We start from the raw sequence: 27,480 nt of genomic DNA, 5'->3' as shown, positions 1-27,480 counted from the left end.
TCATTTTAAAGCTTGGCTTTGTAAAAGACTGTCTTTGTGTTTAGTTTTCTGTTATGCAAATGCAAGCAAGTGCCATTTTGGGGGTGTGGATGGAGGAGGCAAGCAAATTCAAGTGATTTAGGTCAGAAGCTGGGATCTTGGTCGGCGCCGGTGGGGTGGATGGCATCAGGTTTGAGGGGCGCGCCTCTCCGCAGGCTCGGTCCACTCTGGGAGCCTGAGTTTGGTGCCCGCCTCTCCAGCAGCTGCTTGCAGAAGGCACTTGCAGGCCTGATTGTCCCCGCCCACCCAAGGACCTGAGCTGCCCTCGGCTTTCTCAGCCCAGCTGGAACTGGCCTGCTAATCAGGCCAGCCTTTCTAGAAACAAAACCCAGTTAGAATATCGTGTTGGGATGTGAATGTCCTGTGAGGTGGAGCAATGGAAAAGGGACAGATCCTATTCAGACTATTGTCCACTAGAGCCAGTTCAACAGAAATCTACTGATTAGACTGTTGCGCTCCCCTGTGATTGCCAGTGTGTGCGGGTGGGAAGGGGGAGTCTCTTTTTGTGGGGAGCAGAAATGTCCACTGTCAGCAATCCTAGGAGGAGGTAAGTCTTGGGATGGGAAATGAGAACTGGAGGAGGGTGGCGTGTGGCTCAGACTGGGAGCAGGAGGGAAGCTGCTTCTCTTTTTGGGTAGCAGCCAGCAAGCTTTTTCTGTAAAGGACCAGATAAAAACATTGTAGGCTTTGCAAAACCTGTCTGTGATTCCTATTGCAAGGACTCGGCTCTGCCATCGTAGCGCGAAAGCAGCCATAGACAATACAATGTGAATGGCCATGGCTGTGACCCAAGGAAAATACAGAGATGGGCAGCAGGCTGGATCTGGGCCCACGGGCCACAGTTTGTGAAGGAATTAAGCACTGGGGAGTGCAGATCCAGTCTTACACTCAGGGAACACATGGGCTACAGTCTGATACACACTCCAGGAGAAGACAGACACTTGGGCAACAAGGCTTGATGGTCTTAGACAGAACAGGATGATCCAACATCGAACAAGTGAGAGACAGACTTACACTGGGACCATTTCTGGTCAGTGAGGAAATGTCAATGGCTTAAATAACACTTGCAAATTCACTTCCAGGTAGAAAGATTTAAGATAGCAGAAAATCGTTGTGAATATCAAATTTAAAAATTTAATTAAAATCTTAAGCAGAACGCATATAAAGCATCTTTCAGGTTTGTTTTAACTTTCCATTTAAGAGGCTTAGCAACAGCACAGGAAAAGACACTCAACATCATTAGCCATCAGGGAAATTCAAATCAAAGCCACTATGATACCCACTAGGATGGCTACGGACAAAAAGGCAGATAATAGTAAGTGTTGGAAAGGACATGGAGAAATTGGAACGCTCATACTCTGCTGGTGGGAATGTAAGATGGTACAGCCACTTTGGCAACAATCTGTTCTTTCCTCAAAATTTTAAACATAGATCTATCATATGACCCAGGAATTCCACTTGGAGATTTATATAGCCAAGAGAAAAGAAACCATATGTTCGCGAAAAACTCATACATGAATGTTCATAGCAACATCATTCATAATAGCTCCAAAGTGGAAACTACCTGAATGTCTGCCAGCTGATGAATGGATAAATAAAATATAGTCTATTTATACAATGGAATATCATTCAGCATGAAAAGGAATGAGTTCACATACGCACACACACAAAGGAATGAATTACTTAAGATATATCAGGATTGAACCTTGAAACATTACACTGATTGAAAGAAGCCTGTCGCAGTAGACCACATAGTGTGTGAGTCCACTTACACGGTGTCCAGAAAAGGCAAAACTAGAGTGCTTGAAAGCAGATTAGTGGTCGCCTGGGGGTGGAGAGATTGGGGAGAAATGGGAAGTCACTGCTAACCTCTACGGGGGTTCTTTTGTGCGGTGATGAAAATGTTCTAAAATTGATTGTGGTGATGGTACACAACTCTGTGAATACATTAAAACCACTGAATTTTACACTTTAAATGGGTGAGTTGCATGTTATGTCAATTCTATCTCAATAATATATCACTAAAAACCAGAAGATCAGCCAGGTGTTGGTTCCAGGGGATTCTCCGGCACTGGTTTTCATGCAGGGAATAACTACTGCCCTTGGTTGGGTCTACCTGGCCCTGTAAAAGGGTACAAATGGTAGTAAGGTAACTAGTTTCTCCTGATTTGCCTGGTACTTTTCTGGTTGTAGAAAAGTCCTACATCCTGGGCAATCAGGATAGGTAGCAAATGGTAGGGAAACCCCTTGCAAAGCTGCCATCCAGCCTGACGAAATGGGATGATTTGACGGAATAGTTTAAGAATAAAAATAATAATTCAACATTATGAAAATCTGTGAGAAATATGGAACTCAAATAGGTAAATAAATTTAGAACAGAAAAATTTAAAGCAACCTGTCTGTGCGTATGGATAATTTAAGCATATAAAAAAGGCTAAAGTGGTAACCCAGTGTTCTTTTGAATATGTTTAAAGATGATCCTCTATATTGGGAATGCTGTAGGAATGTTTATTTAAGTGATTACATCAGAAGCAGGATGGACTTCCGTGTCCTATTGTGTATTAAGCTATTTTAAACACGCAAGTTACCACAGAACTAATGCTTGCCAGTCAGATGAGGAGGGAAATCGTTCCAGAACTGTGAGACGCAGTGTGAACGCTAACAGAGAATGTGCCAATTTTAGAGGGAAATTTGTTAGAAACACCCACTGCCGTCGATACCTGCTTGTCCTTGGATGTACAGCAAACACTGGGGAAGCCAGTTGCCAAGGCAGCTGTGTAAAGATTACACCTCAGGGTTTCTCAGAGCCTGCAAGTACACCCGCAGGGAAATGGACTCGCCTGGAGACCCAGGCAATTACCACTCGGCCTCCCGTTTAGCTCAAGGGGTAGGTAATAAACACACACCAGAAAAGTGTTATGCAGTTTTACAGAAAGCTAGCAGCAGTACGGCAATTTCTCCAGTTCTAAAGATCCCCTCTTTCAAATAAATCAATATGCAAAAGAAAGGTAGTAATTTCCTCAGCAAACATGCTATCTATAAAAACCAAGGGAACTGGGCGGGTGGAAGGGGAAGGAAAGGGTAAAAAGTAGAACCCCTGTGAAGAACACTTTCTTCCCACATGCCAGCTGATTGTCCCCAGATTTAGAGGGTTGCCCCTGCTACGTTGGCTCAAGGCAAATGGTGGATGGGAGTCTCCTGGCCAAGCCCTTTTACAATTACACTCACCACTGTTTTCCCACTCCCCCACCCACCCGCCCCCACTCTTCCCCAAGTCTCCCTAGAGATTCCAGCAGGCCCTCATGTGGGAGAATCAGGGAATAAAAGGCCATGTAAGCCTGGAGGTCAGTGTAAACATGGTTAAGAGAAAGGAATAATCACTGGGAACTTGGGTCTGGTCACATCTGAACCAGGTGAAAGCAAAATGCACACATTCATGTATTTTACAAACATTTTTGAACCTCCATTATGTGACAGGAAATGTGCTGAACATTGAGGGACACGGGATGGACAAAATGAGAAACAGATCCTGTCCTCATGGGGATTGCCATCCAGCAGGGGAGAAAGAATTCATCTGAGGATCATCCACAAAAATGAAAATTAAAACTGTGAAAAATGCTAGGAAGGAAAGGAGGAATGTTCAGAGCTTAACTTGGTCTAGAAGATCAGGAAAGGGTCTTTGGAAAAGGATTCAGGTAGGCAGAGATATAGAAATTAGATAAGCAGGAGTTAACTGGGGCAAAAGGGATGAGAGGGAAAGAGAGTGTTCTAGCTAGAAAAAAGAGCCACGTGCAAAGACCTTGTGGTAGGAAGGACTATGGAGGAGAGAATGCCAACGTGGCTGGCATTGTAGGACACGGACGGTAGAAAGTGAGGCTAGTGGCATAGGCAGGTGTCAGACTATGCAGGACTTTGTAGGCTATGTTGACTTTGGGGCTTTCTCCTGAAGACCACAGGAAGCTACTGAGGGGTTCTAAGCAAGGAGGTGATATGATTAAATCTCCATTTTGAGACACTCGCTTAGGGTGTGGAGAATTGAGTAGAGGAACAAGAGTGGAGGAAGGAGGCTGGCTAAGAGGGAGAGGATGGTAGCTTGGACTAGTGACATGGAGAGAATGTGGTGCTAGATTAGATATGGAACGTGATGGAGAAGGAGATGACAAGATTGTCTTCCAGGTTTCTGGTCTGTCCAACTTAATGAGATGATGGTGCTGCTCAAGCAGATAAGGAGTACCAGCAATGGGGCAGATTTGGGGAACATAAGCTCTCTTTGGACACATTGAATTTGAGGTGCTTTGAGACAACATGTTTACAAGTTAAAGGAAATGGTTCCTTGAAGTGTTCTTGACCTGCCCTGTTAATCTTCCCACAGATATGATACAGTAAGAGCACCTATTTAAGAGAGAGGCAACCTTACATAAGGCATACATTTTCCTAGGAATCAACGAAACAGTCATGCCTATCACGCTCCTGATTTTGAGAAAGAATATCAACACTCTTTGCAAGCTCTGAAAATCCAGAGATGCTTTGGAATAGAGGCAGTTCACTAGTTTATGGAACAAATTTGGCAAAACAGTGTTTACTTTGGATAATGCACAAACATCTCTTTAAATAGATATGAACATTTTCGTTCAGAGAACATTTATTTCAGAGAACTGCCACCTCTACAGATGCTCAACCTTTCTTCCATCAGGTATGAGGAAGTAGGTGGAGGAGCCACTCTCTGCAAGAGGCAATCAGGAGGGGTGCAGCCCCTCCAGTACCCACCTGGCTGCCCCACGGGCCTGGGGGAACAGCATGGAGGACATACCTGTAGCTCAAGCCCACCCTTCTGCCTGCCATGGCATACCCTTTGGAAAGCTCTGCTCTAGATATCAGTGTTTCTGAAACTGCGATGTGCATGCAATCCCCTGTGTCTGGTTAAAATGCAGATTCTGATTCTGTGGGTTTGAGATGAGGTCGAGAATCTGGATTTCTCATGAGCTCCCCAGTGATTCCGAAGCTGCTGGTCTGGGGACCACAGGTCTAAGCAGTGGGTTCAAGTACCAGGAGCCAGAGGTTAATTAATGCCACTTCTAGGATTTCTTAAGGTGAAAGTTTGTTCATGGTATTAGCTTGAAGACTTATATCTGAGTGTTTGGCTTTCTGACTTGATAAATGAATAGTGTGAGGCAAGCAATTTGGTACCAAGGTCTTATGATTTTTTAGATAGTTGTGAAAATGAGTGGTATCTAAATGTATGAGTCATACTCCAGAGGCAGAGGACAAGAAGGCAGCTCAAATTGTCTTTGGCAGCAGTCAGCACAAGAAATAGCTTCAGATAAAGAAGAAATAATCTTGGGGGAAATAGGTTGTGGGTTGATAGAGGTATACTTGAAGATGCAAGAAAGACATAAGTTGAATGGGATCACTATCATTCTCAAAATAGTTGAAGTCACAGGATCTAGCATGAGGATAAGGGTGAAAATGCAGAATTTTACTGCCAAAAATACAGTGCCTCATTCTAACAGAGAGATTGGAAAGAGACAGTGTCTCAAGAGCCAATTGTTCCGAGCTGATGATTCTGGCGTGAGATAAGTAATGCTTTTAGTATCCTGATTGATTTTAAGGGTTCATTTCTGAGTGAGATAGAAAGAGCTGTAATGGCTAAGTAAATTGAGAACAAAGTTCCAAAAGCCTTCTTGACCCATGACTTGGGCTTAAGGTATGTTGTCTAACAATGACAGAACTTTTTCAGAAATTTTCCCTAAAATTCCACACATCCTGGGAAACTCCTTATTTGTGTAATAATTTTGGATATTGTCCAAGTCCTCATAGCTACAGGTTTTTTTTTTTCCTAATTGATTACCAATTTCATCTTGTGGAGTCACACCACCAATAGAAAAGGTTGAAATTACTATTTTTTTATTAGAGAAGTTGTAGGTTTACAGAAAAATCATGCAGCAAATACAGAGCTCCCATATATTCCCTCTATTACTAACACCTTGCACTAATGTGGTATATTTGTTACAATTAAGGAAAGAATATTGTTATAATTGTACTGTTAACCACACTCCATGGTTTACATTAGGATTCACTGTTGCCTTGGACAGTGTTATTTTTATTTAATTTTTATTCTAGTAAAATATATACAACCTAAAATTTCCCCCTTTTAAGCACATTCAAATATATATATTTAGTGCTGTTAATTATGTTCACATTATTGTGCCACCATCAGCTGCATCCATTACCAAAACTTTTCCATCACCCAAATGAAATTACTCTTATTCTGAAGAATATACCTTCAGTTATAGCCAACATGCAGTTTTAAGGAAGGGATTTCTGGGTTAAAATGGCATATAAAAACTGATTTCTTATTAAATTCCAGGGGGAAAGGGGAACAATATTTAAGCAATATTAAGCAATTTAAAAATGTTGTTCATGTATAAGGAGAACAAACTATATGGGCTTCAAAATATAATACTTATGGGAAACGGACTTTGGCCCAGTGGTTAGGGCGTCCGTCTACCATATGGGAGGTCCGCGGTTCAAACCCCGGGCCTCCTTGACCCGTGTGGAGCTGGCCACGCGCAGTGCTGATGCGCGCAAGGAGTGCCGTGCCACGCAAGGGTGTCCCCCGCGTGGGAGAGCCCCCATGCGCAAGGAGTGCGCCCCCTGAGGAAAGCCGCCTAGCGTGAAAAGAAAGAGCAGCCTGCCCAGGAATGGCGCCGCCCACACTTCCCCTGCCGCTGACGACAACAGAAGTGGACAAAGAAACAAGACGCAGCAAATAGACACCAAGAACAGACGACGGGGGGGGGGGGGGAATTAAATAAATAAATCTTTTAAAAACAAAAAAAAACAAAATATAATACTTATGTGTTCTTCTTTAAAAATTATTTGAAGATCTCCAAAGTTGACTAAGAGATGAATCAGAATTAAAATCTCACTAGAAAATAATATAAAGTGAACACAAAAGATGTCTAAATGATTGCAAATGTGATTACAAACAGAAAGCAAATATTCAACATATCTTGAAAGGTATCTATTTATTTATATACATAAACATATGAATAATACTTTAAATTAAATATGTGAGTTTTTAAATCTCAGATTTTAATAATCAACACTGGAAAGAAAGATGCCAGAAGGACTGGGGTGTCAAAAGGTGTTAAATTCTTCATATTAGGAGGAAGAAAGATTACTGATTCTTACTTAACATGGATAAGCTGAGAGAATTTGTCTCCAGCAGACATGCATTATAAGAAGCACTAAAGGAAGTTTTTTGGGGGAAGAGGAACGATTCAAGATGGAAGCCTAGATCTGCAGAAAGGAATGTAGAGCAACAGACAGGACAGACATATATGTGAATATAATGGACCTTATACATTTATTTAAAAGAATAGTGGTTAGTAGCAATGCTTCAATATGTGTTCATCAATTGTAACAAACGTACCACACTAAAAAAATTTTTTAAATTAAAAAATAAAAGAATACCAGTCATATAAGGCAAAAATAAAAGCAATGTACTATAGTGTCATAGCACACATAGAAGTGAAATATAAGACAAAAAGAGCCTAAGGGGCAAGAGAGCAGGTATGGGATTTATATAAAGAAATATATGAAATCAGTTATCTAAGCTTCCACCCTAAGAAGCTAGAAAAAGAAGAGTGTATTAAAGCTAAAGAAATAGAAGAAAGAAAATAAGAAAATTAAGAGTAAATATCAATAAAATAGAAAGTGGACAAATAATAGAGAAAATCAACAAAGCCAGAAGTAGATGTTTTGAAAAGATTAATAAAATAATAAAATTGATCAGTCTCTAGCAAGATTCCTCAAGAGAATTTATCTTTTTTTTTTCCTATCTAAAGAATGGAAGAAAGGTGTCACTACAGGTCCTACAGGTATTAAAAGGGTAATAAAGGGATATTGTAAAACAAAACAAAACAAAACTTTAGGCCAATGAACTTAACAAATGAAGTGAAAAGGAAAAATTTCTTGAAAAACACCAGTTATCAAAAAAGAAGAAGAAATAGAAAATCCATCTAGCCATTAAGGATATACTATTTTTAATTTAAAAACCTTCCCACAAAAACCTCCTTCAGGTCCAGATGACCCCATGGTGAATTCTATCAAATTATTTAAAGAAAAAATAATACCAATAATATGCAAATTTTTTCCAAAAGTAGAGGAGGAGGAAACACTTCACAACTTGTTATATGAATCCAGTATCATGCTGATACCAAAATCTGCCAGACATTACAAGGAAAGAAAATTAAAGCTTAATATCACTCATGAATATAGATGCAAAAATCCTTAACAAAATATTAGCAAGTCAAATCCTGTAACACATAAAAAGAATAATATTTCATGACCAAAATATTTATGCCAGTTTGGTTTAAAGTTTCACATGACAACAGAGGGAATGCGGAGTTCCCATTCCAGAGAATTCTGTCATACTCCCCATGGAGTAGCAACAATCCCCCAAGTACAAGGGCAAAGCCCAGTGAAGAAGGATGGTCCAATGATGGGCCTTTGACACTGATGACTATGCTTATAAGCCTGTGGGCTTGAAATTTAAACTAGGCCTAGAGCTGCAGGATATCTAAGATTTACCTCCTGAGAGCCTTCATATTGCTCAAATTGGCCACTCTCTAAGCCAAACTCAGTATGTAAATGCATTACCTTCCCCCCAGTGTGGACATGACTCCCGGGGATGAGCATCCCTTGTGCCAAGTGATTACTACCAAGCACCAGCTGGCTATGCAACTAGAAAAAGACATTGAATGAAAGGGTGAAATGGTAAAAACAAATGAATTTTTATGGCTAAGAAACTTCAAAATGAGTCGGAGTTGTCATCAGAGGGGTTACACTTACACTCATCTCAGTAGGAACTCAATGAGAGCCAAAGTAGGTACAACCCCAGGTAGTGGTGCTCCCGAGGGCTATGGAGACACCCAGGTCCTATGGTCATGGCAGATGGCTCTGGAGCTCACTACTTTGCCAGTGGGCCCTCTTTGGAATTTGTACTCCTGAGGGTGATAGAGTTGGATTCAGATCTGACCGCTCAACATATGCCTCTTCTGTCACTTAACTGAACCTGTGGTTGGCACTGGGCTTTGTGTATGCTCAGGAGACTCGAATCTCAGGACTGTCTATGTGCCAGCTGGGCCTGGGCCTCAGCAGAGTTGCAACACCTACTTTCCAGTTCATTGGACTTCCCAGGTCAGCTAACAGGGAGGTGAAGATGGTCAACCACCACACCAGGGAACTGAGAGAGACCACAACTGCAAGCAGGAGAATCCCATCCATCAGCCATGTGGGATCTATGCCCCCTCATGGTTTAGAGGTGAAGTGGACATAGCCATCCCAGGGTCCTCAGGATGGAGGAATAAAATATGGATTAGAGTGGACTTACTGGTATTCTACTATAGAATTATTGTGACTCTAGCAATGGAAGAAACTATATCATTGATATCACTGGAGACAGTGGCCACTGGAGTTGCTGAGGGTAGGGAGAGGGAAGAAGAGGTGTGATATGGAGGCACTTTCAGGATTTGGAGTTGTCCTGAATGATATTGCATGGACAGATGGAGGACATTATATATCCTGCCATAACCCACTGAATGGACTGAGAGAGAGTGTAAACTACAATGTAAACTATAATCCATGCTGTGTAGCAGTGCTCCAAAATGTATTCATCAAATGCAATGAATGTGCCACACTGATGGAAGAGGTTGTTGATGTGGGAGGAGTGGTGTGGGTGGGGAATGGGGTATATAGGAACCTCTTAGATTTTTTTTCTTTCTTTTTTCTTTCTTTTCTTAATATTACGTTAAAAAATATGAGGTCCCATATACCCCCCACCCCCCTCACCCCACTCCTCCACCCATAACAACAATCTCCTCCATCATCATGAGACATTCATTGCATTTGGTGAATACATCTCTGAGCGCTGCTGCACCTCATGGTCCACATCATAGCCCACACTCTCCCACAGTCCACCCACTGGGCCATGGGAGGATATACAATGTCTGGTAACTGTCCCTGCAGCACCACCGAGGACAACTCCAAGTCCTGAAAATGCCCCCCACATCTCATCTCTTCCTCCCATTCCCTACCCCCAGCAGCCACCATGGCCACTTTCTCCACACCAATGCCACATTTTCTATTACTAATCACAATAGTTCATGAATAGAATATCAGTAAGTCCACTCTAATCCATATTCTATTCCTCCATCCTGTGGACCTTGGAATGGTTGTGTCCACTCCACATCTACATCAAGAGGGGGCTTAGATTCCACATGGATGCTGGATGCAATCCTCCTGCTTTCAGTTGTAGGCACTCTTGGCTCCATGGTGTGGTGGTTGACCTTCCTCAACTCCCTGTTAGCTGAGTGGGGTAAGTCCAATAAACCAGAGTGTAGGAGCTGAAGTCTGTTGAGGCTCAGGGCCTGGCTATCACATGGTCAGTCCAGAGATTCAGGTCCCCTGGGTATATATTAAACCCCAGCACCAACTACAGTTCCGGTAAAAGTAACAGGAGAGGCTTGTGAAAAGAGATCACATCTAAGTCCAGCTCCATCACACAGAAACACAAACTCCAAAGTAGGGCCAACTGACATGGCACTGAACTCCATCTGCCATGACCATAGAACCTGTGGGTCTCTGTAGACCTCAGAACCAATATCCGGGGTTGTATCTACTTTATCTGTCTCTGGGACTCTGCTGAGGTGTGCATAAGGGCAACCCTTCTGATAACCTCCCAGCTCTTTTTGGAGACTCATAGCCATATAGATTCATTTGTCCTTTCCATTTCCCCCTTTTATTCAGGTCAAAAAGCATTTTTAACTCCTGGTATTATATGTAGATTGAGATGTTCTGCTGGTCCAAGTTGACCCTTTTACTCAAGGTCATTTTCTAGTTACATCATCAGCTAGTACTTGGTAGTAATCCCTCAGTGTCAGGGAGGCTCATCCCCAGGATTCATGTCCCATGCTGGGGGTAAGACAACGCACTTACATGCTGAGTTTGGCTTCGAGACTGGCCACATTTGAGCAACACAGAGGCTCAGGAGGTAACTCTTAGGCACCCTGCAGCTCTAGGCCTTGTTCTTATTTCAGGTGCACAGGCTCACAAGCATAGTCATTAGTATCAAGGGCTCATTGTTGGACCTTCATTCCTTTTTGGTCTTTGCCGTTGCACTTAGGGGATTGTTGCTGTTCCTTTAGGGACTGTGATAGAGCTCCCCTGGCTAGGAACTCAGCACTCCCTCAGTTGTTGTTTTTTAATTTTATCCACTATGAAAATATCCAAACATTTTTATGTACCCTGGATATATGCCCTGGACTCCCTGCCAACCATGTGTCCCCTGTCAATAACATCCCACACCAGTATTCCTCCCCTGCCATTGAACCTCTCTGTGACCCAAAACTTCTTCAAAAGTGAAGCCCAATATATTGCCAGGTTCCATTAATAGTAAAATGGAATACAGTGATGAGTTTAAAGGTTAGATATAGAAAACATATTAATTTAGAAAAATTAAAGTAAAAATAAATTGGGGTATCAAAAAATTTTAAAAATGCAAAAGCTTTGTTTTTGATGTTTTGCCTTTCATCACTGCAATAAGTGTGGCCCTGTATGCAAATTGGCAAGGCAACTTCTTCCATCTTTTCCTCAGTGTCTACGTCCTATCTTTTTCTTTTCTTTTTTCTAGTTATTAAGCTTATCTTCACAAAAGTTTTATATCACAGTAATTCATATGTACAATATACAGTATTCCCACATATCTGACATAAAACGTTTTCCCTTCCACAACAATAATCTTTTTACATATTCATACTATATTTACTGAAACTGATGTACAGATATTAAGACAATAGCTTTCAAACAAGGTAACATTTGTGTTTACATTGTGGTTTATATTTTAGACTATACAATTTTCTAAATTTTTAGTTATGTTTTACATTATGATTTACATTTTAGCCTATCAGCCCTTATATATTTTTGGTGTAATTTACATGTCTTATATCCATCCTTGCGTACTCTTGTGGAACACTTCTATTGCCCACACAGGTACACTGGTTCCATCTATTCAATACCTCTTTCTCCCTCCCCTTAGGGCCCACAGTGACAGTCAATCATCATTGCTTGAAGGGCCATGTTCAGAGATACTTGCAACAGTGTTGAGGGTTTGACATGCTCAACTGCCCTAATGCACTGGGAGCCACCATTTCTCTTGAGAGATACAATTCCCTCTATTTAAGGGCATCAGTCCTCCCCAGGATGTGGGTATACCTTCACTCTCATTATATGGGTCTCTATCCAATGATATAACCCACTATGGCAAAATGAGCATTCACATATTCCCTAGGAGCCTGTCCAGTGTCAGATTATCCCCTTTAAGCATCTTAAACAGGTAACCTTCCTTATTACATTTTTTAAAAAGTTTTCTCAGCATTATACTCTCAACCAAATACCTGATAATCTCCTATGTTGGTATGTTGACCCACCCTCCCCCCAATTTCTTGGGCAATATATTACCCATCCTCCCATCCCCAGCCCCCCTCAAGCCTACAATTAGATTTTTTAATGTAATATATTGTGTGATCTATATATCTTTTTTAAAAAGATAATAAAAAAGGGAAAAAACAAAAAAAAATAAAAATTACCCAATGTAATTCATGAGATTTTTCAGAAGGAAGATGATAAATCCTATGACCATCTCAAGAGATGCAGAAAAATATTTGATAAAATTCAATGTTTAAGTAAAAACTCCCAAGAAGTTATAAATAAGAGGAAATTTAGTCTGATAAGCCATAACTATGAAAAACCTATAGCTAACATTATTCTTAATGATCAATCATTCAGGGAAGCAGATTTGGCTCAACTAATAGAGTGTCCACCTACCACATACGAGGTCCAGGGTTCAAATCCAGGGCCTCCTGACCCATGTGGTGAGCTGGCCCAAGCACAGTGCTGATACATGCAAGGAATGTCATTCATGCAGGGGTGTCCCCTGTGTAGGGGAGCCCCACATGGAAGGAGTGCACCCTGCAAGGAGAGCCACCCCGCGCAAAAAAAAGTGCAGCCTGCCCAGGAGTGGCACAGCACACACAGAGAGCTGATGTAGCAATATGATGCAACAAAAAGAGACACATATTCCTGGTGCCACTGACAAGAATACAAGTGGACAAAGAGGAACACACAGCGAATGGACACAGAGAGCCGACAAAGGGGAGCGGAGGGAAGGGGAGAGAAATTTTTTTTTAAATAAATAAATCTTTTTTTTTTTTAATGATGAATCATCGGACACTTTTCCCTAAGTTAAGACAAAAACATCAGCTCTTATCATTTCTATTCAACATTGAATTGGAAGTCCTAGACAGTATAATATGGCAAGAAAAAGAAATAAAAGGCATTAAATTGGGATAGAACATGTAAAATGTTTTATTTGCAGATGGCATAATAGTATAATAGAAAATCCTATAGGATCTACAAAAAATCACTATTTTTTTTTAAAGATTTATTTTTATTTATTTAATTCCCCTCCCCTCCCCCGGTTGTCTGTTTTCTGTGTCTTTTTGCTGCGTCTTGTTTCTTTGTCCGCTTCTGTTGTCATCAGCGGCACAGGAAGTGTGGGCGGCGCCATTCCTCGGCAGGCTGCTCCCTCCTTCACGCTGGGCAGCTTTCCTTATGGGTGCACTCCTTGCGCGTGGGGCTCCCCTACGCGGGGGACACCCCTGTGTAGGCAGAGCACTCCTTGCGCACATCAGCACTGCGCATGGCCAGCTCCACACGGGTCAAGGAGGCCCGGGGCTTGAACCGCGGACCTCCCATGTGGTAGACGGACGCCCTAACCACTGGGCCAAAGTCTGTTTCCCTACAAAAAATCACTATTAAAGTTAATTAGTGAACTCAGCAAGGTCACAAGATTCAGGGTCAATTTACATACTAGCAAGTGAAATAAAAATGAAATAAAAGTGAAAATGTAAAAATATAATAATAGCATAAAAAAATGTAAAATACTTAGGAAAAAATGAACAAACTATAAGCAAAATATTAAAACTATCAAACATTTCTGAGAGAAATTAAAGAAGTCCTAAATAAATGGGGAGATAAACCATGCTCATATATTGGAGATTCAATATGTCCATCCTCCTAATTGATCTATAAATCGAAAGAAATCTCAATCAAAATCTCAGGGGTCTTTTTTAAAGAAATCGACAAGCTTATTCTAAAATTTGTATCAAAATATAGATAACCCAGCATATAAAATCACTGCTTTACCCTCACCCCATGTGGGACATGATTCCCAGGGATAGTCCTCCCTGGAACTGAGGGATTATTACCAAGCACCAGCTAGTGATGCATTTGGAAAAAGACCTTGACAAAAGAGGGAAATTTTAAATACAAATTAATTTTTATGGCTAAGATTTCAAAGTGAATCAGGAGGCCATTCCAGAAGTTATGCTTATGTACATCTCAGGAGGATCCTATTGATAGTGACAGTAAGCAATGCCTCTAGCAGTGGTGCTCTGAGGACTCTAGAGACATCTGGACACTATAGGCAGGGCAGACAACCCCAGGAACTCCACACCCCATTGGTGGGCTTTACCGTGGAATATATGGTAACCTTTCTTCCCAGTGTATCAGAGTTAGACTCATTTATAATTTTCCTACACATGGTTCTTCTGTCCTATTTGAACCTATAATTAGCACTAACCCATAAATATATATCCCAGAGACTTAAATCTTTGTTTGTTCATATGCTAGTTGAGCTCTGAATCTCAGCAGAGTTGCAGCCAACACCTACTCTCCAGTTCATTGGACTTGCCCAGGAAAACTAACAAAAGGATGAGGATGGACAACACCCATCCCCCAAAATAGAGAGTAACTACAAATGCAAGAAAGACAGTTCCATCTATCTGCCCCATGGGACCTAAGCCCCCTCTCAGTCAGAAGCAGATTGGGTATTAACATCCCCAAATCCTCAAGACTGAGGAATGAACAGACATAAGGGAGGGACTACAACTATGAACAAAAGTAGACTTATTATTATTCTAGTAATGGTAGAACTTGTAACTTTGATTTAAAACAGTGGTCACCAGAGGTTCTAAGGGAGGGAGAGGGAAGAATAGGTGTAACATGGGGCATTTTGGGGACATTGGAATTGTTCTGCATGCTATTACAATGACAGATACAGGCCATTATACATTTCATCAAAACCTATGAAGTTGTGAGGTGCAAAGTGTAAACCATAATGTAAATTACAGACCATGGTTAGTAGCAATGCTTCAATATGCGTTCATCAGTTGTAAGAAATGTACCACACTAATGAAAGATGTTATTAATATAGGAAAGTATGAGATTGGGAGGAGGTGGGGTATATGAGAATCCCCTAGATTTTTTTAATCTTCCCCCTCCCCCACCCTATTTTTGCTGTCTGTATCCATTCACTGTGTGATCTTCTGTATCTATTTCTCTTTTTGTCTTCTCTACTTGTCTTCCTCCTCTAGGATTCACTGGGATTCGATTCTGGGGACATCTGATGTGGAGAGAGGTTCCCTATCAATTGCACCACTTCAGTTCCTAGACTTTGCTGTGCTTCACCTTGACTCTCCCCTTCATCTCTCTTTCGTTGCATCATCATCTTGCTGTGTGACTCATTTTCATGGACACTGGTTCACCACATGGGTGCTCAGCTCACCACGCGGGCACTCAGCTCTCTGCAGAGGCACTCAGCTTACTACGTCAGCACTGGCTTGCTGCACAGGCACACTTTCTCTTATTCTTTTTCACAGGAGGGCACAGGGATCAAACCCAGGTCCTCCCATATGGTAGGCAGAGGCCCTATCACTTGAGCCACATCTGTTTCCCTCCCCTGTATTTTTCATTTAACTTTCATGTAATCTAAAATTTCCTTGGCGATAAAGAAAAAGTACATAATGGCACTAGAAATCAATCTTGAAAAGGAAGAACAAGTTGGAGATCTTACACTATCTGGTTTCAAGACTTACTGTAAAGCTACAGAAATAAAGCCAGTGTGTTACTGATGTAAGGATAGACAAATAGATCAATGAAACAAAGCAAAGTCCAGAAATAGATGCGTGTATATATAAGCAATTGATTTTTCAACCAAAGTTTACATCAGTTCAATGAGGAGAGGAAAAAATTTTAAACATATGATACTGGAACAACAGGAAAATTATATGGAAAAAAAAATAGCCTCAATGCCTACTACACTCTTTACATTAGAATTAAAGACATATCATCAATGTAAAATAAAGGCTAAAAATACAAATCTTCTAGAAGAAAAAATAGTAGGATAGCTTCACTACCTTTAATCAGGAAAATTCTTTTAAAAAGGACACATAAAACACTAGAAGAAAAAGTTAACAAGTTGGTCTTCATCACAATTAAACATTTTTTCTTATTAAAAGACACCATTAAGAAAATGAATAAGCAAGACATGGACCAGGTAAAAATATTTGCAATACATATATCTGACAAAAGACTTGTTCCCAGGATATAAAAGTATTTACACATATCAGTAATCAAAAGACAAACAACCCAGTGAAAAATCACCATAAGACTTGAATAGATACTTCATGGGAAAAAATATCTATATGAATGAATGACCAATAAGCATATATAAACATACTCAACACCATTAGTCATCAAGGAAATGCAAATTAAAATCACTATGAGATGCCATCTTACACTCAGCAGACTGGCTAAAATTAAAATAAAGACTGAAAGTACCAAATATTGGTGAAGTTGGGGAGCAAATGGAATTCTCCAACATTGCTGATCAGAAGTAAAATGGTTCAGTTACTTTGGAGGACTGATCAGCAGTTTCTTAACTACCCTATGATCCAGCTATTCCATTCCTAGATACTTTACCCAAGAGAAATGAAAATATATATCCATAATAAGATTTTACTAAGAATGTTCATTTCAGCATTATTCATACAACCAAAATCTAGAAATAACCCAATGTCCATTACCACGAGAATACATAATCAAATTGAGATATACTCATGCAATGGAATATTATTCAGCAATTAAAAAGAAACTATTGATACAACAGCAAAGATGAACAAAAAATACCATATGCACCATATGTCCAAGAGCAGGCAAAAAACTAATGTATGGTAACAGAAATCTGAAAGTGGTTCCCTCTTGTAGCTGGGGGATGATGGCAACGGGGGTGGTGATTGACTGGAAATAGGCAGGAGGGAACTTTCTGGAGTAATGGAAATGTTCTGCCTCTTGTTTTAGGTGGAAGTTACATGGGTTTAATAAACTGTCAAAGTTCATCAAACTGAACACTTAAGATCTATGCATTTTACTATTTATAAATTATACCTCAATTAATAAAATTAACTTCCAAATTAACTTTCCCAATTGTTATAACAAGTGGGAAACTGTACCTGGTAAAAAGGATAAAAGACCAGAGTAAACTCAGTGGGAGTTTAGCAACTCTGGATGTTACCAAAAAGTTTCATTAGAAACAAAATATATACCCTTAGTTTATTCAGACTATTTTATAAAGAATTATACCATCCATGAGTCACCTTTATAACTCACATTCAACAATCCACATTTCTACCGATAAGATAGTGTATCAATAATATGAAGAAATTGGATATAAAGTTTAGAATACTCCTAATAACCTTGAAAGAGAGAAAGCTGCCAGAAGTCGGCAGATGATTAGAAGAAAATGGGAGGATTACAGAAATAGAAGCAAACTTTAGAGTTAGTTTAAGAAGGAAAACTGATTCTCAGGAATAAACAGAAGTTGGCAAATAGATGGGACTCAAATGTAAATGCAATTAGAGAAAAATGAATTGGCTATCACTTCAGAAGAAGAGAGTGGAGGCAGGCCAATTTTTAGAACATTCCTTAGGGATATGTCAAGACAACATGTTTTTAGATTGATCCCTGAGGTTTCAGGAATAGTACCTCATTCCTCCTTGTTCCAGTTCAGAAACAGGCAAGTTATCACTTCCCTCTCCTCAAATAACCAATCATTAACAACTCTTATCCATTCTATCTCAAAGTCCATCTTAAAGCAGGGGTTCTTAACCTTTTTTGTTCCATGGATCCCGTTGCCAGTCAGGAGTTTAGCAACTTTGGATGACACCAAAAAGTTTCATTAGGAACAAAATATGAAACCCTTGTCTTATATACCATGAACCCCTTCTCAGAATGTAGCAGCAGATAGTTTTATGACACTCAACTAGCATCAGGTCTAACAACCACCGTAATTTCAAAGTATGGATGAGCATAAGTGATTTTTCAAGATAGGCAACAACTGTAACGTGATATGAAATGAATACTACTGTAATTTAGTGCATACATTCATAAATGAAGGAAACTCTAGATTTCAGTTAGAGATCAGAGAAAATAAAGATAATAAATTGATTTTTCAAAATTCAAGCTCAGAGATCCCCTGAAATCTTCCCTTGTTAAGACCCCTTGTTAAGAACCCCTGTCCTAAAGCCATCCACCTCTCCATCACCACAGTCCAAACCACCCTCATCTCTCACCTGGATTTAAATGGTCTCTTTTCTTCATTTCTTGTTTCTCTCTAAACCTCTCCAGTCCATTTTCCACACAACTGCCAGAGATCTTCGTAAATATAAATTGGGTCACATTACTCTCCTGGCTTTACCTGTCATTCCTTCTTGCTACACTTGAAGTCCACAATCTTTAATTTGGCCTACAAGGTCCTAAGTGATCTATCTGGTACTTCCCTACTCTTCCAGACGTGAGCTCTAGCTGGCAAGACAACTCCTCTGCCTTGTTCACTGTTCCATCCTAGTGCTTACTTATGCAGCACATCACAGGGGCTCAAGACGCATTTGTTGAATGAGTGAATAAATGAGTGAATGAATACTAGTCTTTTTTTCCATAAGCCACAAAATGCCAGCACTGATTTCTTGAGGTGGGTGGTCTTGCCAGTAAATCAGAGCCCTTTCCTGACCAAATCATGGGATATGTTAATAAAAAATATATACATTTTCCCATTTCAAATGGAAAAAAAAAAAAAACAAGAAATGGAAAGACAGGGGATGTTTTACAATGCCCAGTCTATGCCATGTGTAAGCACAGGGGGAAAAGAAATTATAGGAAGAAGTGAATTGAGGACATGGGGAAGAGAGAGAGAGAGCACAAGTAAAAATTAAATCATAAGTAAAGGGGGGGAAGGCAAGGAAAATGTAAATTTTTTGAAACCCACAAGAGAAGAAAAAAAAAGAGAAAGGAAAAAGGAAAGTAAAAAGTTAAACTCAGTATGTAAGAAGTAGCAGGTAGGGTCAGCAGGATTCTAGAAGGACAAATAATATCATAAACTGGTCTTTTTAAGCATCGTCCAAAGGAAGGCTGTGGGGTCTCAGCAATATTGATAGCAGCAAAGACATGATGTTTCAGGAGCTGGCAGTCAGCTAGCTGGGCAGGAGAGGGGGCCTGGGACACTGGAGGACAATCAGCAGAAGATGAAGGCACATCAGGACAAGAGAAAGACAAAGTGAAATGCAGACCTGGCTACTTCTGACGAATAGGCCATTGCCAACTTGTCATGTGGGCAGAAAGTAATCATTTTTAAAAGATTCGTTGGCATGAAGGATGATGAGTAATAGGTTCTTTTCAAATAATTCCTTTTGTTGCTTGTCTCAGTTTTAAAAACCTAGCCAGCTTTTTGTTGTATCTGACAGTGTCAGCATTAGCCATGCACAAAGCAAAATCCTACGCAGTTGGATGGCTACAACAGAATGGCATTAGGGGGTAAGCGCTGGCAGAGCAAAAGCTGCTGGTAAGGAACTGGTTTAGCTTCATACTTGAAGTTGTCCTAAAACCGGCCCTACCATGCCGACTCCACACTCTGCGCTCACACCCAGGCCTGGAAAGGTTTTGCCTCCATTCCTCTTGGCTCAGTTTCCATTTTTCAACACTCTTCATGCCTTCTGCTGCCTGCACGATCCCCTTTCTCTCTCTCTCTAGCTTGCTCATTCTCCATTTGGAGTTCTCTTTCATCTCTATTTCTCTTTCCTTTTCTCCTTGGACTCTAAGGATAATTCTTGGTTCAGAAGCAAAACTGTTCCTTGGGTACCCTCAGAAAGCCAGGAGGCAGACCGCAGCCCTGCTACCTGTTCCCCTCCAGCTCCTACACGTAGCTCACTACTGAGACCAGCCGAAGGCCCCCCGCTCCTTCTCAGCCACTTCTCCAGCTCCCGCAGGTTCTGGTCAGAGTAATCAGTGGCAAAGATCTCCTTGAAGGTCTCACAAGCCCAGAGGAGCTAATGGATGGTGGGGCCAGAGCTGATGTCGATGAAGAGGTCACCCTTCACATTGTCTAGTTCAGGGGAGGGAATAAGTGGGGGACAGAGCAGAATATACACAGCCTTTGCTGGGATTGGGATGGGGACCCCCAAAGACTGGGCTCCTCTCTACTCACTCCTCTTCCCTCCAAGTCCTTTTTAAAAACATCTTTTCATTTTCCACTCCCCAATCCAGGTGGAGGCATGTTGCTAGGATATTTGAAGGCTCTAAGAGAAGGGGGAAAGATGTACATCTGGTGATCCAAAAAGACTGCTACACAGAGGATGTAAACGCTATTAAGGAATACTTTTGGGGAGAGTGAAATTCTTAAAAAATTGAGATTATATACTGTCTTTCTACAAAAAGCACACCATTCTTTGTATTATATATTAGGAAGTCTTTATCTAGTATACATTCCCAGTATTCCTTTGAGGTTGAAACGGAATAATCATTAGAATCCCCATTTCTTAAGTGGCCCATTAAGGTTAAATGTCTTGCTCAAGTCACCTCATAACTTAATGTAGAATCAGGGACAGAAGCCAGGCTTTCTGGTTTCCCATTGCATGGCCAAATGAGCTAAAGGATATAAAAGTACTTCGTAAACTGTAAAATATCTATACCAACATTGGTTTTTATTCGAGTTAGTCGGTGATGCCAAAAGAACTATCAAACAGCAGTGACTGGACCCCAAAATCAGTCATCCCCTGAGACTCTGCGTGACTCACAAACTGTGGGGAGACACAGAAACAACAGTCAGACTTACCCAGGCAGAATATCTTGAAGAGATTTTTCACAAAGTGGCTAACAATCTGGTTTCCTGCAGATTGTCTGGACCCAAAGTTGTAATATTGTTCTAGCTAATCATGGGGATTACAATGGCTCAGATAAGTGTCCTTGGTGGTGAAGCCAGATTCCATTGTGCCTCACTGCTGAGCCGCAGGCCCGCCGCCCTCCTTCCCTCTCCTCCGGAAGCCGGGGTGTCCACGGCAGAAGTCGCCTCCTGGGTCTAAGGCTACCAGTCTCCCCAGAGGCAGAGCCGTCGACTCAGCCCTCCCCCTTGGAGACGGATGTTTGTTAAACAGTAACTGAGGAAAACCTACTCAAAATGTTCTGGCTGTTCTGGCAAGTTATGAAATTCCCGGCGGCAGGAGCTAAGTTGGGGGCAGGGGGAGTGGCAGGGGCAGGACCTCAGAAACCAAAAGGTCATTAAGCATCTAATTTATTTCTGTTTCTCTCTGTTGCCTTCTGCCTCTCTGGAGGGTCAGAGGTCTCTCTTCTCTGCAAACTGACTGCTTTGCTCATTTACTCTTCCTGGCTCCATTAGGGCCACTGTGACTTACAGAACCTAGGCTCAAACTTACAGAAACTTCTAGCTCTGCACCTCTCGGCTGCCTGACTAGATCTGCCTGGTTCAAAATGAGTTTCCTTCGAGACAACCTGCAGGTCCAGGTGGAGCCGGTCACTCACTCCCAGCCAGGGCTGCTGTGGGGGAGTAAAGAGGTCTGGTTGGCATTAGTATTTTAGCATGGATATACATATATATAAATAATCATCTAAATAGTTATAAAGTGGTTACATTGGGTGTTTAAAAATTTTCCTTCCTTGTAGACTATAGCCTATATATCACTTTAATTTGCTGCAAAAATGAAATTGAGAACATATTTTAGTAATACAAATGATTTAAAATCTCATGTCTGTTATAGTCCATCCTACCGTTAAGAAACATAGTCCAATTTGGTCATAAATTTCAAAAGAAGGTTTAAAGCTATTGTTCTACCATTTAAAAAATATGTCCAGATTTTAGTTTTTACAGATATTTTCCCATGTTTTTTTTGTCCAAAAAGGCAAAAAAAAATCTACTCTATGTAAAGTAAATATTTTATACCAACAGTTTAAAATTTAAAACTGTAATACTTCTAATGATTGAAGTAATGAATGCACAACTATGTGATTATACTAAATACTTTTGATTGTACACTCTGGATGAATTATATGCTTTATTGATGTGTATCTATAAAAGTGATTTGCTTAAAAAAAAGCAAAACTTCAAACCTAGAACTCCTTGAATAAAGAATGCTTTCTAATTCAAAAAAAAAAAAAAAAAAGACTGCCCACTGCATGATGTTAGAAGGAACCGGCAAATTGTCTCAGGTTACTGCAGCTGTTGGGCTTTTAAGCATCACGTTACAGGCAGGAAGAACGCGGAATCAAAACAAGGTGTCTCTGGAAATGATCCTGAGGCATTGCTGCTACAGTGCTCACATTTCCTGAAGTTGGACCACAGGGGGCAGTCAGAAAAATTAACTTTTGAGACTCTGAACCTCAGGTCCTGTGGGCAGCTATTTTGAGTTAGCAACCCAAGAGGACCGGACGGGCTTCCACGGCTCGGCGGTGAGCCCCTAGGCCAACGCGTAGGCCTAGGTTCTCCAGGTGTGGGGGACGCGCGGTAAAAACCACGGAGACAGCCTGTGAGAGTGAGCTAGTCTACTTTATTGCGGAAATACACTTGATTATATAGGGTCGGGTTAAGGGAGGGGTAGGAGCTGGGGCGGGCTAACTACGGGGCGGTAGTGGATAGGCGGAGCAGTGCAGGCAGCTATGAGGTAAGCGGTGACTAAGGAAGGGGGCAGATTATGAGTTGGCTAAGTGGGTGGGACTGGCGGGAAGGATAGCAACGGCTGGAAAAGGGAGATAACAAGGGCTAGGAGGAGGGGTGAAGGAAGGCAGTAACAATTGCTCCTTTTGTTTTATAAAAAAAAAGAGGGCATGAGAGAGTAGAGGGATGGGCTGTGGAGGGTGAGAGAAAAAAAGGGGTAGAATTGACTGGCGATGGGCAAATGACATATCATTTGGCCAGAATGTATGCATAGCCCTTAAGGTCGGTGCGTGCCAGTGCTAGACGAAATATCCTTTTGGGGTGGATAGCGCTGTGGCTGGTTTAACCGTGAAAGATTCTCTGACGTATAGCAATAAAGGGGGGCGGAGGGTGCACCCAAGCCCTTTACGCCGAGGGAAACAAACCCGTGCCGGCGGCTAAGGTCAGGGAGTTTCACAGCAAGCAGCTTCACAGGCGGGAAGTACGGTGGGAAAGGGGGCGAGGACAAGGGCGGGATTGAGGAGCGAGATCAGAGGTAGCAAGACGGTGGTAATGGATTTGAACAAACGAGGAAAATACACTGTCAGCGTGATCCTTGGCAAGACGAATGACTCGTCGAATGGCCCAAGGACCAACGGTGAGACCTAGGATGATGAGCAGAACTGGGGTTAGTAACGGGAGGAGATAAGGGAGGAGGGGCTGCAGGAAGCCCCAGGAACCAGCACTTTGGGCTCGTTCAAGTCGGCGTTGGTTGAGACCTTTTTCAAGTTCTTTTAAGCTGGAGTCTACTAAACCGGTATAATTGGCATAGATGCAGCATTCTTCTCCCAGAGCTGCACATAGGCCACCTTCTTTGAGGAGGAGGAGGTCAAGGCCTCGGCGGTTTTGCAAGACAACTTCTGAAAGGGAATTGAGGGAGTCTCTAAGATACTTGACTGCATCTCGGAGGTAGATGATATCAGAGTCTACTGCTTGTCTAAGGTTTTGGAGGGCGGAGGCTTGTGTGGCTAGGGCAGCAACACCAGTGGCGGCTCCAGCTGTAGCTAGGAGGGAAGTGACAGTGAGTACAGCAGTAATAGGTTCGCGTTTGTGGAGGTAAATAGCTTCTTGAGTGTGATCAAAGGCTTCAAAGAAATGTAGAGGAGTGTGATAGATGACTCGGGGCGTGAGGAGGATGAGAACACACGTTTCTTTGGTCTTGTTAAGTGTGGCAACAGATAAGCATGGGGTAAGTCCGGTGGAAGAGCAGAGCCATTGGGTGGTGTTTAGGGGAACTAAGTATTTGGCAGAGACGTCTGGGGAGGTATAGTTGGTACAGACAGTAAGGCTAGGAGTGTGGGAAGAACGGGGGTGAATGCATAAACCTTTGGAAGAGATGTGCGTAAAAGTGAGTGGGACATGAGTAGACTGATTCCAATTGCAGGAAGAGGGGGAATCGTCGGTGGAGGAAGTAAAGAGTGGTGAAGGGATAGCAAGTGGATCATAGAGGGGGAGGCTGGGGGAAAGACATAACCAGCAAGAGCGAGTGAGGTTGGGGTGGGAGGCATTGAGAGAGGAATAGGAGGCGTTTAGGAGTTTGAAGTAGGGACTAGAGGGGATGAGAGGATGTGGTTGAATACTTGGAGCGGGGGGGGGGGGGGGGGAAGTGGGGCTTGTAGAAGGGACGACGGCGGCCGAGGTGGAAGAGATTTTGAGGGGGGTAGATGAGGACAGAAGAAGGTGAACAGTGGGTGAGGGAGGAGGGTTAAGGAGGTGATTGGGACCAATAGCAGAGGGTGGGGCGGAGACAACACGCTTTTGGATTTCAAACAAAGCGCCACGATCATAGTTGCTCATATACAACCGGAGTCCATAGGGGCGAGCGGCCAGCCATGTATCGTCGTTTGGGTTTTTTACTGTCAGCCAAATAAAGTCCCAACGGGAATTGTTGGCTACTTGGAGAGAGAGATACGGGTCTCTGTTGGGGGCGCCGGACCATCCATGGGCCATGGTCACACATCCCCAAGAGGGGCAGTAGAAGTGTGATGGGTCATGACAACCTCGAGCACTAGCAGGACAGATGTAAAAACCAGACACAGGGTTGAATTGAGGGCCAAGGAGACGGTTGTTTCGAGAAAGCAGGCATGCTGTATCCCCGCCTCGACAGGATGAGGAGGAGTGGTGGCCTACCTTCGCTTTTCTGATGTTGCTTACTTGGCATTCGGGACGGAAGGAAATTCCAGCAAGAGGGCAGACGTGCGTGAGAAAGGAGGGAGCAACACTAGTAACATTATAAGCGAGAATGCGCTTTTCCGGGAATGTCTGCAGGGTCCAGTTAAATGGCTGATGGGATGAGGAGCTTTGGGCAGAGGAGGCTAGAGACAACATGAGAATGAGGAGATGGATGAGGTAGGGAAGGGTAGGGGAACAGGAGGCGGGGGTGTGAACAGAGTGGGCTTGTCGGAGGAGCTGGAGAACTTGGCACTCGATGGGGTCATCATCTTCCAGGGAAAGACGGCTTAGGCGGCGGGCAAGGAAGCGTTGTCGACGTCGTTCGCGGCGAGAAGGAGCTGATGTGGTTCTCGCGGGCGGTGATGTTGGAGAGGTAGGCTCGAGTGAATTTGCTTGGGGGCGCATGGTCATGGGAGGAGGGCGACGAGGGAGGTGAAAACGCCAATTAGAAGTAGAAAGGTGACAGCAAGGAGAAAGCGTTGGCGGAGGTTCCAATCTGCTGGGGCTGTAGCTGCGAGACAGACAGCTGAAAAGATTGTTAAAAAAATGAAGACTATAAAAAAGAAGTATAAAAGTGGGTGAGGGTGCGAGGGGAGTGGGAAGAGCATCTGCACTGAAAGTTCTTCTCTGATAAGTTGTAAGGCACGTTTCGGTGGAGGTCAGGCACTTGTCAGCAGCAGGTTGTAGAGGCGGCAATAAGGCTCTTCTTGTAAATTGTGCAGAGTCGAATCTTTTGGGGAATCTGTAAAGACAAAGAAGGGAGAAGAGAGCCCTCATAGGGGAGGGATAATCAGTGGAAAGAAACTCGGAGAGAGTACTTATTTAAATATAAACATTTCAGGGAGGGGCTGGTTGGTGTTGAATTTGAGCGAATGGGGCGACATCTGGGCCTCCGCAGTCAATGTTGTCTCTAACGGAGGGCGCAGTGTACTCGTCATTCAGTGGAACTTTGGGGTCGGTGGCAGGCCTGATGTAACGTCCAGGGACCCAGAGCGGTTGTGGCTCGGAGTCTGGGAAGACACAAGCAAAGCCTCTCCCCTGTGCTAGCAAGGGGGCTGGATCTTGCCAAAGGTTTGTGGCGGGGTCTTTCCAATGAACAAGAGGAACTTGCGAAGGTTGCCACATGGGTCCCCAATGTTTGTGAGTTGGGGAGAGTCCTTTGTTATCGAAGGTCAGGAGATTGTGATGGATAAGGCAAGCAGTAATGACATCGGCAGGGGCTTTATGGGGAGAGGAAGTTTTTTCGTTTTGAATGAGTAGCTTGAGCTGTTGGTGAGTGCGCTCAACAATTCCTTGCCCCTGCGGGTTGTAGGGGATGCCGAAATGGTGTGTGATGTGGTACATCTGCACAAAGCTGGCAAAGATGGCACTGCGGTAGGCTGGTCCATTGTCGGTTTTTAGATCCCAGGGAATTCCCATGAATAGAATGGCTTGCCAAAGCGCTTTGATGCAATGTTTGGCACTCTCTCCTGTGAGGGGCACGGCATAGCATAGGTGCGAGAAGGTATCAACTGCAACATGAAGATATTTAAGGTGCCCAAAAGCACTAACATAGGTGACGTCTAGTTGCCAGCGGGAGTTAGGCCGCAGGCCGCGGGGATTAGCTCCGCGTGGCTGCAAGGGTCCAAGGGGTAGCAAAGGTGCGCATGTTCGACAGGAACGCACAAGATGTTTGCATGTTTCGATGGGAAGGTCTGGAAAGAGCTTCTGGATAGATCGCGCAGAGAAGTGGAATTGAGAGTGTAAAAGTTTGGCTTGGTTGACAAAGTCCCCTAGTCTTGTTTTGTCAATGGAATCTTCTCGAATGGCAGCTGGGTATACATGGCGGCCGGACGCTAAGGCGTCAGCAAGAGCATTTCCTTGAGTCAGTGGTCCTGGCAGGCCAGAGTGACTTCTGATATGAGCGATGAACCAGGGTTGTTGCCTTTCTTCAAGCAGTCGCTGTACAAAGGCGAGTGCTTGATCTATAGATGAGTCGCTGGGTAGAAAGGTAGCGAGTGGGAGGCTGCGACATACCTGTAAGGTGTATAAGCTGTCTGTAAAGATGTTGAGAGGCTGGTCTGGGTAAAGATTGAGGACTGCAGCGACAGCTAAAAGTTCACCCACTTGAACAGAAAGGTGATTGGCAAACATTACCTGTCGTGGCTCAAGCCTTCCTGGCGCATATATGACAGCAGCGAAGGCCCTTTTTGAGGCATCAGTGAAAGCAGTGATGGCGAAGGGAATTGGCTTTCTTGCGGGCAGCAGACGGAACGGGTTGAAAAATGCTAATTGAGATACACCTTGCAACAGTGGATGATGAGGATAGTGGTTGTCGAAGGAGCCACGAA

At 42.7% G+C, this 27,480-nt stretch overlaps 1 non-coding gene across 2 annotated transcripts in view; it reads right to left on the bottom strand.

The window, feature by feature from the left end:
• The window catches only part of LOC101435782 (uncharacterized), a 72,745-nt gene extending 51,376 nt beyond the window's left edge, over nt 1-21,369 (bottom strand). For both annotated transcript variants that reach the window (XR_009183728.1, XR_001119082.3), the window contains exon 1: nt 21,107-21,369. This is a non-coding gene — a transcript (uncharacterized protein). The remainder of the gene's footprint in view (nt 1-21,106) is intronic.
• Nucleotides 21,370-27,480: the final 6,111 nt, after the last annotated feature.

This window comes from Dasypus novemcinctus, chromosome 27 (assembly GCF_030445035.2).
Source record: "Dasypus novemcinctus isolate mDasNov1 chromosome 27, mDasNov1.1.hap2, whole genome shotgun sequence".
Lineage (NCBI taxonomy): Eukaryota > Metazoa > Chordata > Mammalia > Cingulata > Dasypodidae > Dasypus > Dasypus novemcinctus.
The sequence above is the reverse complement of the archived record's forward strand: the minus strand, read 5'-3'. Positions and strand labels throughout refer to the sequence as shown.